Raw genomic sequence first — 17,682 nt, forward strand, 5'->3', positions numbered from 1 at the left:
CTTTCTCTCTTTTTGCGCTTATAGCTTCTCCTGTCTGCGCAGATGCCTAAAATAGAACATACTTTTTATTTTTTTTTCTTCAATAAAAATAATGTACCTTTACTTGAAGAACAATAGATTCCCTAGAGATTCCCAGATAAATTAATTTCTACGTACCCCGAAACACCAAAACAAGATGTTCCCCTCCCCGTTCAGATAATAATTTATTTATTATCCACATTCACAATCAATCTATAACACGGCGGCGATATAAATGTCAGCTCTCTTGTTCCCGTCTTAATGTCCAAAAAAACCGGTTACTGGCGTCAAAAAGATTACGCTTCCGGGCATTAGAGATTCACTTGCAGCAAATTTAAGGAAATATGTTAACATTTAAGATTCGGTTTATTCCAAGCAATAATTTTTGTATTCCAGTTAATACTAAACATATGTGACGTAAGAATTGTTTAATTCAGGGAATAAATTATATAATATATATTTTTTAATGTCGGTTTGTCGAAAATTTCAGCAAAACTTTATTGGCGCGATAAGAATATAATTTACGAAATTGTGGATTTTTGAATTAAATATTTTAGTTTAGACAATTAAAGTGAAAAAAAAATCAATTTTGTCTCAACAAAAGCTTATTTACTGTGAATGCAATTTTATTTTTCTAATTAAGCTTTTTGTAAGGTGTATTATTAAAATGAATACATTCAGCTCAGGGAAAAAATTCTCTCTGTGTAGTTTTTAGGATAAGGATAATAAATAGTACTCTGTCAAAAGGGTATTGAAGTTATTCGCGCTAATCAAGTTCGTCAAATAGTTTGAAAGTTTAAACAAGGTCAAACAACCCTATAACGTTTTCCGAATTCGTTAATTTGTCAACAATAGCCCTATTGTTTGCGAGTTTGCCAGCGCACACGGCTACACGCCCCTCTTTTTTTCCAATAAACTGTCTCGAACCGTGGCATAATTCCACTACCGTTTTATGGGCTGGCCCATTGTGTCGCTAAATTACAAAAGCACGTGCGAAACACCGCTGCGACGTTGCCGTTCCATTCACCTGTCAAACACCGTCCGCGAATCGAAATTAATTTATTATTGATTGCAAATTTTAAACCAGACGTGCATGGGTATTGCGTTTTACGTCTGAATCCACCAGTATTTATGCATGCCGCATGTGTCGTACAGGGATCGGCGATCACTAATGCGGTCTGTATATAGGGTGTTCTTTCACGCTCTGGGCGTGGATGCCGACATTGCTGTCTGTATTAATTTAATTTTCAATCGTGTACGCAGACAGACTCAATTTATGTTATGGTAAATAATATGATTTTACCTGGAATTAACTGATGGCACGTGGGTAACCAGCCTTAATTTTCATGAGGGGGACTTAAACACAGACGCTGCCTATACTGAAAAAAAAGAGACAAATTTGTATATTTATTTTTAAGCTAACCAATGAACATAAGGATAATAATAAAAAAAGAATGAAAATTATCTCGATGGCTAAAAACTCCATCAAGGATCCATTTCGACATGGGGGAAAATGACTTTTTTCTACTCCCGTCTGTAAAATATCTAACTACCCACCGATCTAGAGAGCGGGAAGCATCACTATACCACGCCAGTTTCGTTTCCCACGAATCCGAGCCATTTCGGATATTTCCGGGATTTTACCGCACGGATTTGGGAGCGATCGGATGTTTTCGGAGATATTCCTCACGCTTTGAATTTTGTCGTTTGTCAATTCTGACGGTCATGTCAGTGAATGTATTCGTGTTGTCTTGCGAAAATGTACCCAAAAACTAACGGTCGTAGAAAAAGCATAGTATGCAACACGTTCGGTAAACTTTTTAACTCACTCGTTTATTAAAATCTCGTGAGTTAAGTGCCGTTTACCGCACTTGTTGCATAATAACACACTCTTTTATTAAAAACTTGCTCCGCTCGTGTCAAATAAACTCATCCGTCAAATGCCATTTACCGCACTTGTTGCATAATACAGTATTCCCGCACTATTTTCCGGCTGGAAAGACATCTTTCTCTCTAACTTAATTATATATAGTGAACGGCAAAAATATAAAATTGATTCATTTAAAAATCAGCTATTGTATTTCGTAAAAAATGCTCGCACATGTCCATTATATTTTGTTTGTGCATTTTTTGCGGTAAACAGAAAATATACCAAGTTCATTTTTTAAAATAGAAAACCATCTTTTTAATTCGATTTTCGAATTCTGTGTTAAATTTCATACATAAATCATGTAGCCCACCCTAGTGTTGGGACTGGTCAATTGACCACTTTTTAATTGACTAGTCAAAAATGTTTTAAATAACATCTTGCAATTGTAGAGTGTTATTTAACAATAATATGTATTTTATAATAAATTTTTACGCGTTTATTAGCGATTCCGGGAATCCTGAAAATAAAATCGTACAAACGTACAATATGAATAAATATAAATTAATTAATATAAATGTCATGGTATTTTTAAAATTATTTCGGTCAATTGACACAAAAAAAATTGATCGGTCAATTCCACAATCCTACGTATAACTATTTCACATTTTATGGGTAAATGAATAAAAAACAAAAATGTAATTTTCATATTAAGCTAGTGCCAGGAAAGAAAGTAAAGAATTGTCTAAATGAAACCCAGAGAATTAAAATTTTAATTTTGATTGGATATGGAGACAAAATGAGAACTCTAGAATAAGTTTGTAATTTGTTTAAAGCGAAATATCTAGAAGATCCGTTGTAAGATCAACAGTGAGTCAAATTGAGAGAAATTTTATAGAAACATGGCATGTAAAAGATCGTTTGGGGCCAGGTCGTCCAAAAACTGTTGAGAACACAAGATTAAACATTTTATTAGAATTTAAAGATAATCCCCATCGTGCATCTTGTTAAATAGCTTCAAATGCTTACAACTACAGGAACTGAACGAAGGTGATCCCGTTTACAGTTTTATAAAAATATGATGAAAATTAGCAAAATTGTAGGTATGGGAGTACAAATATGGATGAGAGAAGACCAAACACAATGTCCACAAGAATTAAATGGTTGAGCAGGAATTTTGAATTACAAAATCTTACTGGAGCGATATTTATAATCAGCTTGATATGCTAGACAGACAGATTTGGTCTCAACAAGATGGTGCCAGATCTCCAGATATTTATTTATTTTTTATATTTATTTTCCGTTATTGTCTAAAAAAAAGGTATACAATCACACATACAACGTCCAAATATTTAATCTCTAATATGTGAATAGGGTTAATTCATTAACATTATAATATAGTTAAATAATTTAAAATTTTAATAATTACTTCACTGAATTTTTCCCTCTGGGTATATTTAAAATTAGAAGTGTACAAGAAAAACCCACCCCACCCAAATTTAGATGATTCAAAATTAAGAGTTAGATACTTAGATTAGTATATTGTCAAAAAGTCAAAAAGTTAAAGCGATTTCTTGGACATGTTCTTTATTCTTTATATTTGCTCATAAAAAGCAAGAAAATGGTGTTCCATGTAAAAAAATTAACTTGGCATCGATATCTGCTTTTTGATCCACCCTGTATAGTTTATATTTTCTGCAAGTAATGCGCAAGAAAAATTTTTTAGTCGTTCACTGTATATCATTTCATAAGGCCGTTTGGTAATAAGAAAATTGCTAAATGGAAATCCTTTATTTATGTAACAGCACCGAACCTCCCTAAATTAATGAAGTGACTTGTTTTTAACCCATCGTTGTTATGAGGTCAGCCATAAAAAAAAATCAGTGATTAAAATTTGCCGAAAACAACCGATCAGTTTGAAACCCGTGACTAAAGCAACGGAGATACCCGAAGTCACCATGTTTAACGAAGCTGATGACATATTGACACTTTGCAAACGGCTGCATAATTGCGTATTTTAAAGTAGTGTTTTAGAGTAGAAAAAAAATATTTCTCTTTTAATTTTTCAAAATTCGAAAATGTAATGCGGAATCTTAATTTTAAAGCGAAATAAGCATACTTTGTTACGATTTCGACATGAATTTCGAAAAACCTAACCTATTTTTTGTATAGGAACAAAAAACCTTAGTTTGTATGCGGAAGTAACTTTAGAGTGAAATGAAAATGGACAAAATCAAAAATATAATGCTTCATAATGTAATGTCGAAAAATGGAAGAATTTTTATCATCCCTTTGTATTTATTTCATAAAAATATGAAGTAACGCTTTTGATTTTGTAATGCTGAATGCCTCTTATGAATGAATAAATGAATATAAATAAAAAAAAATACCCTTGTTGTTTTTTTCCTATGCTCTAATTCATATCAAATCTCACTTGACATATTAATGACCGATACATTAATAAACTATCGCGAATAAACCTTTAGAACTTAAATTAGCCGAAATTACACCGCCTGGGAACAATGAAAACAATAATTAAGAGCAAATGTAATAAGTCAGACGTCGGACAGGAACAATATATTTTACAGGCAGAAGTAATATACAAACTCAAGGTGTAAATGCGAATTTTTTTAAAACAAGATAATAAATTAACGGTAACGCTCGACAAAATTTAGATTGCGTTCTCAGTGAGAAACTTGTAATTTGTAGTATATGTGGGGTACTCGATTTTTCTGGGAGATTTATTTTAAAATTATGTAACTTTCTCCTTAGACTTCATGTTACTTACAATTATGTACAGATCGCCTCACGAGGGTCCATAATTTTGACATATTTAATAATTATTCTGAATTTTTTAAAATTTTGTTTGACTGGATTTTTGAACTGTTCAATTTATTAAAGAAACGCAAGGCAATCGATGTAAGTATGATCCCTCTTGAAATGAACTATATTAACAAAGCCATTCATAAAATGAAATCAGATTGGGTTTTCGTTTATTGACTTTGTCAGAGGAACGTCAGACGGGTGACATCAAATATAATTATACAATGTGATTGATTCATAGTTATAAATGTTCACACATGGATTAAATGTTTTTTTTTTTAATATCTTTTTGCTATTTTTAACATTAAGATTTTATTTAGATTATTACAAAATGGTTCTTTTTGTTAAGTAAGTTAAATTTTATTTTTTAACTCCGCCATCAAAATAATTGCGTAATTGCAAGGTCAAAAAATTGTAATTGTATGACAAAGATACGTCAAAGCGCTTTAAAGTACTGGACAAAAAATGTAAACAGTTATGTATTGTTAATGAATCATCCTGCATAATCATCGATCTGTGTAGAGAAATTTGTATTGATAAATATTCAACTTCTAGACTAGATGCCAATAGTTAGTAGCCATTTGTAGCTCGAGCCACTTTGGGCATTTTTGATGGATTTTGAAACACTGTGCTTGACTATTTTGAGTTCTGATAGTCACGTCATAAGTCACTCAGTTTTGGAAAAATGTACTCAAAAACTAATGCTCATAGAACCAGTATAGTATGCAACTCGTTGATAAACTTCTTCAGTCACTCTTTTATTGAACACTCCCTGCGCTCCTGTCAAATGAAAGTTAAGACAGTTTTATCATAGGTATAGTTACACTCTGTTTTCCATATATTCTTTTCATGTTTAATATTTTAATTTCAGATGTTGCGACATTAATAACAAAATCTTGTTTCTTGAAATTTCAACCATTTTAACTAATTTTCTGGACTAATCAAAGCTTCTTTAAAAGAATTAAAATCAAATGAGACGTCGTTGCAAAAAAAAAACAAAAACAAAAAACGTTGGTTTCCTGAATTAGAATTTTTAGTTAGCTAATCTCTCTTTAAAAAATGTAGCCGTATTTGGAAACTGCTATTTTCCACAATTCAAAATAGTTCCACAATTATACATACAGGCTTTTTTGTGTGCGACATACCAGAACGAGGCAACCGATGAAGCATTTTAAAATAGGTATTAAGGCGTTCACAGCCATGCGCCAACGAGCCTTAAAATAATACAGAGCAATCGATTCCCCTGTTCAGGTTGTTCGCAAAGAAAATAGGGCAATTGCGGCTTATATACGTCTCCTACGTATGCGTGGATTATTTTTCCTTTTATACCGCTTCCACCCCATGTTTTTTCAAGTAAATTGAAACATGAGGTTGAATAATGACTCATCCTGCTACAGTGTCGTGCTCTGACGAAGGCTTGAGTTTTAATCATGGACGTGACTATTATTTCTGTCCCTCAATGCGAAGTAGTAGGTTTTGTTAAGTGTTAAATTCTTCAATAAACTTTACGTCCAAAGCCTTATGGTCCATGTCTGACTACCCTAATTCGTAAACTAGCAATAAAACAAGTTTATTATTAATTATTCGAGAAATTCCTAAATATTCTTCCATAAGCATTACAAATAAGTGTATTTTCCAAAGCACTCTTAATTTTATTCTTACTAAAAGTAAAGGGGTATTTTTTTTATTACGATTTTATTTTCTTAAATGTCAAAAACATGGCTCTAAACAAAATTTGCCAATTTTATCACTATATCAATATACCATCACAATTGCACGAGCCTATGTATCCACCTACATTTGGAGATTACTGTGTTAGTTGCAAAGTCTAAGGTCCACAATATCAAATTTGATGCTCCATGCTCCTTTTTAGTGTTGTTTGAACTGTTTTACTACAATAAGGTGCTGAATTTTCCTAATAATTCGAAAGATCATCGCTGCTCTATTTCTGGGAATAGAGGATAGAGCGGATAGAGTGGATAGATCAAGTTTCTTATTAGACTTGAAGATAAAAAATATACTTGGACTGTTTGCATTTGTGAAGTTGTTCTTGCTGTACAAATTTATTAAATGAATTGCTTATTAAGTCATAGTCTATTCATGTTTAAAAAGGTTGAAAAATAGTAAAATTTTTTGTTTTCTGTCTACATTGTAGAAAGAACTAAACCGGCTATGAAAGAAATTGATGGTTGGATATGAAAATTACAACAAGCTTTTATTTCGCTTTTACGTGGAAATTATTAAAATTATTAAATAACGTTCTTTTATGTACCGGTCATTCACAAAAAGAAAATAGTGAATGCAACCTAGAATAAAAGACACGGTTTGATAGCAAGAATTTAAAATTTTAAAGCGTCTTGCCAATGTGTTTTGGTATAAAAAAAACATATTTCTAAAGAACATGCTATATTGTTAAGAATCTTAAGAATGCGACAAATGTACACTTAATGTTGAATTAGAAGATCCCATGTATACCTTCCAATTTATTATTTAATTCACTTATTAATTTAAATCAGTTTATTATTGTATTGTTCATGGTTAGCAGTTTTAAAGACTATATGTAATTTTGAATTGTGTGTATTTATTAGAAACAGGTTTATTAGTTATATTAACTTTTTATGTTTGAAGTTTATAGATTATAGATAGATTAGTTGTTTAGTGTCGAAAATATCTGTCAATTATACTCGTCGGTAATGTCCATGATTCTTACTTTGGTCCAACTTTGGAAGACGTATCGCCCATTTTGTCTTTTTTCTTCTTCAACTACCAACGCGATAACTATAACAGTTCTTTATTTATAACAAATAGATTGCAGAAAGAAACCTTTAATTTGTCTTAAATAGGTATATAATAAGATTTAATATTTTATACTACATTTAAAAACCATTTACATACCTTCTATTGCTTTTTGTGCTTCAGTGCGAACTTGCTAGTAGAATAACACCTACGCCACTGAATGGGACTTTAATTCCGCGTCCCTAAGTAACCAATGAATATGTAAATTACGAGAACGCCGGGTAGCAGCGTCTAGTTGGGCAAAACTAATTGGAAACCATAGAGCCGTTGTAAATTTATTTCACCTGTGAAGGTGTCATCCGTGTAATGTCTAATCGTTATTTAAAGAAGTATAAATATACACATTAGTGACTCTTATGTAGTCGATCTGAACGATTTTACCATTCTTCGTGTCGTAATGCCCGCTGGGTTTACAATGTTGGGAAATGAACGTTGTTTATATTTCTCCTCGATCTATGTCGAACGGTAATCGTTGGTGCAGTTTTATGTTTCTTATTTTAAAGTATAGAAGAGCTGCAAGTAGCGTTGTGGAATTGACCGGTCAAATTTTTTTTCTACCAATTCACCTGCTAGTTGACCAGTCAAACCGAAATAATGTTTTGAAAATTTAATGAAATTTATATTTATTAATTTATATTTATATTGTGCGGTACTCCGCTGTCGCGTCGTTCTGAGAACTAAATGAAGTGGATATTTTTATTGCGTTTCCCCCAATCGCTAAGTATCGTATTGGAGTATAAAGTTAAATTGGTCATCACAAACGCACAATAATTTATTATGAAATGCAGCTTATCATTAAATAATGATAGAAAACACTCTACAATTGCAAAATGTTTTTTTCTAATAGTCAATTAATAAGTCAATTAACTGTTGACCAGCCCCAACACTGGCTGAAAGGCACGATTGACTATTTTGAGGTTTTAACGCATTTTAATATGACAACGGAACTCGAATTTTGATTTTTAATATAAATACCTGAAATTTTCTTTCTGTTCTGTAAGAAGAATGATTGTATTTGAATTTGACTTTTAAAAGGAGGCGATATTGTGGACAGGCACTGTAACAATTTAATTTCGAGATTTCAAGATTCAAATGTCAAGAATTTTACAAAATCTTTGCGATTTCAAAAAGTATTAATCCAAAATGTTATATAGTATAGCATTGAAAATATGAAATTTAGGTGTCTCGAAAAACTTACATTATACCTTGTGCTTTTATAATAACGATTTTTGTCTTTAAAATTTTTCGATAAAACAAATCCGTGTGGAAATATAAAATTCACCCGTAGTAATATTTAGGTATATTTTTTGGAGAGACCCAAACTAATAAACACAATCATGATTTGTAAAATTTTGCCTTTGGTTCTAAATATTCAGTTTGGATGTTGTTTAGTGTAGTTCAAAAACTCTCCCTTAACGACTGGTTCGAAACAATTAGACTAAAATATAAGAAAATAATTTAAAAATATCACAAAATTTTGTACATATTGCTTGTTTAGTGTGATACCATTATGTATAATAGTACCGTATATAATGATGCCGTTATATATAATATTATATGTATTACGTATTACGTACGTATTCCAATCTCAAATCTCGGGTCCTTAGTAAGTATTTGTTATTCAAAAACTACACATTAAGCAGCGTTAAAAGTCGCAATTAAGTTAAGCGGTGCTTATAACCCTGTATAGAAACATATATTTCATTCTTCCGTGCCCTTAAATCACAAAGTTTACAAGCAAACACAAAACACAGAAATGTAAAAGAGAGAAAAGTTGGAACTCCAATACTCCTAAAAATGTCAGTAAATTTTCTATAATTTAATCTTACTATTTTTCTCTTGACTGCGAAAATCCTACCAAAATGACAACTATAGTCCCAGGCCATCAGACTATAAACGATATTTTATCGAAATAGTGAATTTTGAGAATATACTGGAAACCTATTGTTAATACGAACCTTTTAATATAATTTTTTACACAATTGCTGCGCGTTTAAGTTTTGAATTTCTTTCAGACAGTGTTATGTGCATTTTTTAGCAATTTTATTCATTTCCTTATTTAGTTCTGCAGGATCCAGATCGATTCCAACACTGCACAGCAAAAAAACAATTCGAGAAGGCACCCAGAATCACGCTATCGAGTGCGTTTAGATCTCAGTTTAGACAGTTTAGATAGACCGAGGAAAGAGTTGGGCCAAGAACCGAGGACAGTTGTTTGTCATACAGCTCTGGCTTTAACTAATAATTTATTGAACCAATATATTCTTCGTGCATGATTTGTGATCATTATAGTGGGCATGTCGGAATCCATTATCTTGTGTAATTGTATCGATTCTCATCCACTAATGTTTTTTCCAATCTGATCAGATATTGTGTTAACGATAAAGTGGCGCTTACGTATAAATAAAGGAGTGTTAAGCCTCTAATACTGATATGCGAAGATAGGTGGCTGCAGGAAAAGAGATCGTCACCGATACGGTCTATTGTATTCGACTTAACCAACCTCATCGCTGGCACGAAATGCCGATCAGATTATGCGTTGAAATATTTTAGACACAGGCACTGGCTCATTAAAGAGTAAAGATAGGTGAAGTGCCGAATATCCCGCTTCCGCTGACACTTCATTGATTATATATAGAAAAGGTAATTTGCATTGCATATAATTAATACAAATTTTCACATTTAATGAGAAACTACAGCATCAGTATTTGCATATTCTGTGATAATCGATAACGAGCCCGCGTATACTAACAGCTCCGTTAGGATAATCGGTCAATATTTATTGCATTAATATGATTTTAGCGCCATTTTCACAGACAACATGCGTCTTTTAAAATGCAAAAACCAACGTCGTGACTTGCAAATGCTAAATAAATTGGTGTCGTTTCCGTTTGTTTAACAAACATTTAATTTACTGGTTGCTAATTGGCCGTACTATTTTTAACGTCGATCAGACACCTCGTTAACAAACGGACACTTGTAAGAAAATTAAAAGCTAATACGTGTCTAAAAATAGACACTTCTAATTGCAGGCGATAGCGTTTCCATTCTTTAGGTATAGGTTCCAATGACCAACTATTACATGTAAAAGTCGTTCTTGAAAATCATTCAGACACAGAGTTAAATAGAATTTGCTCAGTAAACGCATTTTGCAAATGAGTTTGCCATTGTTTTTTCCATTTTTCTTTATATTTAAAACCGCCAAATATTTTTTATTATTGTTTAGATTTTGCACATTTCTGAATGATAGTTTATTATTTTAATTGTGCGATATTCAGTTGGCTAGGTAGTTACGTTATCAAAGGAGAAATGAACAGTTAATCTAAGGGGTGTTTTTTTTTCGATGTATAGAACTTTAAGTTGCAATAAAACAACGATGGATTATTCGATTGACATGAATTTTATTTATCCGAAAGATAACCTTGTGGCATTACATTTTAAATATAATTTCTGGCATGTGACCGCCACGGCTGGCGCGGAGTAGTCCAATTTGGACGTCCAATTTTCGATGACTTTTTCCAACATTTATGGCCTTATATCGGCAATAACACGACGAATGTTGTCTTCTAAATGGTCAAGCGTTTGTGGCTTATCCGCATAGACCAAAGACTTTACATAGCCCCACAGAAAGTAGTCTAGCGGTGTTAAATCACAAGATCTTGGAGGCCAATTCACACGTCCAAAACGTGAAATTAGGCGGTCACCAAACGTGTCTTTCAATAAATCGATTGTGGCACGAGCTGTGTGACATGTTGTTGAAACCACATCTCCTGGACATCATGGTTACTCAATTCAGGAATGAAAGAGTTACTAATCATAGCTCTATACCGATCACCATTGACTGTAACGTTCTGGCCATCATCGTTTTTGAAGAAGTACGGACCAATGATTCCACCAGCCCATAATGCGCACAAAACAGTCAGTTTTTCTGGATGTAACGGTGTTTCGACATACACTTGAGGATTAGCTTAGCTCCAAATGCTGAAGTTTTGTTTGTTGAGGTGCGCTTCATTGCTAAACAAAATTCGCTTATGAAAATCGGGAACAACGGCAATCTTGTTTTGGCCCCATTCGAGGAATCTACGCCTTACTTGATGATCGTTTGGCTTCAATTCTTGCACGAGTTGGATTTTGTAAGCACGTAAACCAAACCGAGTTATCAATATCAGTTATTCGTAAGTATTTGATTAGTAATTTTTCCTGAAACTCTAAGAACAGTTCTTCCATATTGCTGCTCTTCTATGCACTATATTTAATGTACTACAGAGCCACCGCTGTGGTATTCTTAATTGTGATCCAATTTCTAATTGTTTCAAATACGCAACCTGAGTGGCAAGTACAAAAATTGTTTTTGGTCAAAGATAGTGAACTTTTTTTTAAGGCATCAAATTTTTTAAAATTCATTTTCAGTATTTACTTTTTCTGACAATATTGGCTTACAGCGTCGTCAAAAAAGTGACTTCATTGAAGTATCAAATATTGCGAGAAATTCAACGGTGGAAGTTATCACTTATCTTGCGTAGTTGATAATGTTTTGATCCTATTAATCAAATTATCGGGTCCCATAAACTCGCTTTGTCGAATCACGTTGAATTTCATATACGATTTCATGGCAATTTAATCAAGCCTTTTCAATTGCAGGAGCAAGTCGAAAAATAAGTAGTTTTCGGAAAATTCGTTCTTTAATTAACTATAACAATAAACATAATTAAACTACGTGAACTAAGAAAAAAATTAAAAAAAAAAATTACAAACAACTAAAATGAGTTTTTTTCCAAATTCACTTGTTTTATCTACGGGTTGTCCCAATATTGATGAAATTTTGAATAGAACAAAAAATATTTTTGTGCGCTTTTATACAGTCACGAATTAAATGTTACCATAAAGGAAATGCTGCTGCAGTGGGTGTGCGGTGTACCTTTTAGACGAAAATGTCTCAAACAGGAAGGGGATTTTTTCTGCGTTTTAATATTCTATAAAAAGCTAATATAACATAATAATATAAATAATATAATTATAGGAACCGTGTGTCTCGAGTTTCATATTTAAAATTTCAGTATTGATAGTATTCACCCAAAATGGCAAGACCAAGCAAGTGAATTTCGAAGAATTATCATTTTGATAATTATGGTGATTCATTTTTTTGTTTCAGCGCATTATGCTTCGAAACTTTTGGTGTATTTAACCGGCCCTGTATCTTGGTTAGTTTGAAAGTTACCAATACAATACTAACTGAAAGTCTTTTATTTTCATCATGATTCTAATTAAACATTAATGGCAATATCGAAAGCAGTGTAGTAAAATTATTGTGATTTATTTATTGTGATGCATATAATTAACGATTTTAATTTTTTCTACGTTTTTTGTTGTTCTCCGCACGCACGCGAAAAAAAGCGCTCCAAACTCTATTTGATCTTGTATCTAAAGCTAGGTTTCCACTGAGGGAACATTGAGAAAGATTTCTGTTGCCCTATGTTTCTGTTTCTTGCGACATGTTTAACTTATTAGTAACACATGTAAACTATTGTTTCCACTTTCTCGACTAAACAATTTAAGTTGTTTCTAGTAACTTGTGCAGTGTGACCTAGTGTTTCCACATGCAACATAGTGCAGAAATATGAATGCAGACGAAGGAATAATATTAGCAGCGGCGGCGTATATAGGATTGACCAAGAAAGAAAACAATGTGGCGGCGAGCAGTTATTCAATGTTCTTAAAAAAGACGACTTTTTTGGGAGAAGAATAACTAATGGTAGTGTAACATTTTTTTTTTACGAATGTCCATAACCGACCATGAATGGTTATTGTGTCAAAAAGACACAAATTTTAGAGAAGCCATTTCTCCACTAGAGCGATTGCTTGTTACGTTAAACTTCCTCATACCATTCATTGATGTTTTTGTTCCCAATTTCGGTACCGTCAATTAGTAGAATAATATCTGAAGTTTGAAAAGCTATTGCAGAAGTTCTTTAAGATAAAGTAAAGGTATGTATGCAATTTTGTTTCTACGTATTTTATTTAATATCGACGCAAGATCTATTGCCAAGTAACTTCTCAAGTATTTTCTAATAAATATAAAAACATCTTGTGGAATTATTATTTTTTATTTTAATACAGACAGGACACATGCATATATATTATTATAGTTGCATGGTAAACCTTGCGTCAGACATGACTTCCACTATGGCATCCGATAACGTTGGTTGCTCAACCTGTATAGATGAAAATTTGTATGGTTGTGATGATGGAAGGTTATTGGTTGTTTGATGTGATTGTGAAGAATAGTTGCATGAAGGAGTTGGTGAGGGCATAGGTATTGTTGAGAGTGCGGATGACGAAGAAGCGTTTGAATAAGGTAGATGGTTGTTCTCACAGCTGGGTAGAAATAGGCAGCTGATGAATTCCAGTGTAATGGCTGATTATATTTTCGCAAACATGCTTCATAAAGGATATTGGAGTTCATGAAGCCTTTCTATTTTGTGAGCTGCCAATTCTCGGAAAATTTGGAATGGACTACGCGGTTTCTTACTTTCTAATTGTTTCATTATCAAATAGGCCTCTTCTTGACACTCATCTTTTGCGCATCACTGTGTGTTCTCTTTGCAGGCTTCTTTGCTTTCGGACTTTTTTGTTCAGCTGCACTTTTTGAAGGTGGTGTTCTATTTCCTTCGTCGTTCGTTGTTTTTTTTTGTGGCTATTTTCGGTTCCTCAATTATGGACGAAATATTTTCGTCAGTAGCAGCTTCTTTATCATTACTTTCCATCAGCATCATTGCTAGACGATGTATCATAATCCTGAAACAAGAGATTTTTATAATTAATGTTTTGAGTTTGATATAAAATGGTTATCGTATTCATTATTTTTCTGTGCATTATTAACAGTTATTTAATGAATATAAAAAATAGGTAGTCTACCAAAAAACTAAATCACATTTTAAAAAAATAATATTGTAGAAAAAAATTATTTTATACTTAGTATATGTAGGTCGGTTAATTTTTGTTTTAAGTTTTTATTTATTTTCATTTTCAGATGCCTCGGACCAGCGACGAGTGGCAACACATAGGACATCACTTCGCCAGTTTTTGGAATTTTCCAAAATGTGCCGGTGTTGAGAAAACCAATGCTACTTGAACCCCTTAAAGTTGAACTAGTTGTGAGATCTTAAGTATATCTCCATAACTTTTTGAGAACTAGCCTAGGTTCTCGAAAATCATATTCACCCGCCGGCACATTGGATTCTGAAGGCAAAGACACAGGCGAACTAATTCCAGGCTCATGGAGAAATGAAATAAACGGCAACATCACTAAACATCACTAAAATAACAACCGCGTAATTCAAAGTTGGAAAGTTGAAAATTAGAGACGGAATGCTACCATGGCAAAATAACTTTTAATTATGTTATTGCTTTTTCTTTAATAAGGTGAAATAATACTTACCTCAGTTGAAACAATTCCTTTCCCTGGACATTTACGAACTTTGTTTTTGTCTACAAAAAAGAGCAAACTGTTGTAAACGGTGGTTTTTTCTCTGTAGAACCGTTTAAGTTCTGCTATGTCTGTTCAGTTTTTTTCTGCCAGTGTTGACCAAGCATCATGTTATGCATTTCTACATTTATACTTTATATGCTTTGAATCCCATAAACACTCACATTGTCTATAATCTTCAATCAGTTGAATAGTTAATTCATTCGTCCAGTTAAACGGCATATTGAAATACTAGTTGCTGAATTTCTTTTGAAATTTGCCACTCAGAATGGAAATCGGAAACAAATAGGAACATTGAAACTTGTTGCTAAAACAAAAAGAAAGACAAAAGAACTTTATGGAACATTTTTAGGAACAAGCAACAGCAACACAAAAGTTCTTCAGTGTTCCTCCAGTGGAAACCCGGTTTTAGATTATAGCGTTCTTGAAACCATTTAATGGGGTTAATGAATTTTTTTAATATGATAACTGACTATGAACACGCGGTGGGCGTTTTTCGTGCATCTACAAATAAACGTCAACATTAAGTGAAATTTACGGATGGTCCATGTTGCGATCGAGGAGGATCTCTTGAAAAAATGTTTTCGATGAGCGTAAATAAAATTTTCGAAATAAACAAAAAATTAAAGATCTAATCGCGGTGGTTAAATATTCCTTAAAAGGCAATTGAATTTCACTCCATTGTAAAAGCTTAGCACAGACGGTACTTTTACGATTTTATAATAGCCTAATGTGGGACGTTTACCGTCCCGATTAGTGATACGAAACGTCGCGTCGTTCGCGTGATTTGGACTAATTCTAGATCACAAGCGCCTCGGTACACGCCGAAGGCACGGCCTTTATTTTCGAATAGGTTTCTTCACGTGGGCGGATTACCGCGAAGGCGAAAAAAAAACTAAAGTAAATTCTATGATCTTTGGAACACCTACTCGAAGCCCATACATAAATCTCCTATCTCTCTATTATATAAAATAATAGGCAGCGTTCTATTAATGACAGATTTTATCTGCGATGCATTTCACGGATATTTGTTCCATATTGTTTATTCGAGCATTAATCGATGGTCGCGAAGTTTGCCGACGCGAAAAGTCGATTAGGGTGTGTTGCCTTATCGAGATTTACGACGCTGCTGTTATAACTTCATTTGCGGTTAGCGAAGTACACGGAAGTAACACCATTTGATATTTAGAAACTGGAAACTAACCAAAATATGCACACTTCAATTAAAGAAACGTCACCACAGAAACGAGCCCTTGATGCAACTCGTCAATCAAATTAAATCTCATTGAAAAATAATTCCATTTCGGACACTTGATAGCTTAATACCTGATTAATGTTATGCCGACAATTCCCAACTAAACTAAGTCATTAATCTAGTTGAAGAGATAAATAAATATGCAAAATTAATCAATTTAGTTTTGTTGTTTCTGTCGTTCTAGAAGCAATGTTCATTGTGCATCATCATTTAAGTGAATTTGAGCCTTCTTCTTCTTCGGAGGTGGCCACTTTTCTAAATGCATCTTTGTTTCTTGCAACGTGAAATCAGCTGCTGCACTTTCCTAAGCCTAGTCACTGATGTTTCTTAGCGAGGGTGTCTTCTTTCTTCCTATGCTTTTTCTGCACTCGTCCCTGCATGATGGTCTGTAGTAGTTCCTACTTATTACGTCTTAGAATGTTTAAGTTTTTAAGTTTGTGCCATACAGTTATTTCAAAAGACTCTAGTTTCTTGATGGTCTAAACCTTGAGAGTCCAAGTTTCTATTCCATACAGTGGTTGTGTCCACACGTAGCACTCAATAAACTTCAATCTTAGTTTAAGGCATAGATTTTTGTGGCTGAATAGTGTTTTAAATCTTAAGAAAGCCTCGCAGTTTCGATTTTAGTTCTTATTTCGTGATCTTGGTCTAGGTCTGAAGTTATATAAGTCAATTATGAATTTAGTTTTTACAGTATTTATTGTAAGTCTCATTTTAATGCTTTCGTTATTGACCCTGTTCACCAGTAGTAGGTCTTGCAGGGATTTAGCCATGATTGCTGTATCGTCCACGAAGAGTATATTAATTATCTAACCCCTTTCCCAAGGAGCCCGATGAAATATTATCTGTGAATATAATTTGAAGAGTGCAGGTGAAAGTACGCACCCATGTGTAACACCTCGCTGGATAGGTAGGTGGTTTAGCATGTTGAGCCAAGGAGGTACGACCTCCTGATGAAGAACAAACAGCTTTGTTACTTTTATGCCATGATACTTTTAATACTGCAATTAAGTTCATTAAATAAACATCTTTTTTAAGTGCTCTTTGTCCTTGACTTCTCACAAATTTTTAAATAATTTGTAAACAGCAAACTGCATTGCCTACTGCAAAGCCTGCCGCAAATCCTTTTGAGTTCGCGCCAAAAACTGACAGAAAATGGATCGCCCCGAGCCTGCGTCTGGTGGCTTGAGGTAGCCTCGCGAGCTCTGTATAAAATTGAGACACGCGGTTCAAGCGCGACGCGTTCAAGGTTACGTCAAACGTTGGTATGAGAGTTCATATCACATCAAAAATTCGATTATCTGAGCCAAAATATTGAAAATTTGAAGATTTTATTTGATTTGATCTGTCAACATACCTCCTTTTTTATCAACAGTTATTACGTTATTGATTACCCAATTCAATAGATTCCATTTCTGCGATTTACTGCCGCATTTT

At 33.4% G+C, this 17,682-nt stretch overlaps 1 protein-coding gene across 3 annotated transcripts in view; it reads left to right on the forward strand.

The window, feature by feature from the left end:
• Positions 1-17,682, forward strand: part of LOC132703328 (uncharacterized) — a 331,950-nt gene that overhangs the window by 70,952 nt on the left and 243,316 nt on the right. The window lies entirely within an intron of this gene.

This window comes from Cylas formicarius, unplaced genomic scaffold (genome assembly GCF_029955315.1).
Source record: "Cylas formicarius isolate icCylForm1 unplaced genomic scaffold, icCylForm1.1 PGA_scaffold_6__28_contigs__length_40554024, whole genome shotgun sequence".
Classification (NCBI taxonomy): domain Eukaryota; kingdom Metazoa; phylum Arthropoda; class Insecta; order Coleoptera; family Brentidae; genus Cylas; species Cylas formicarius.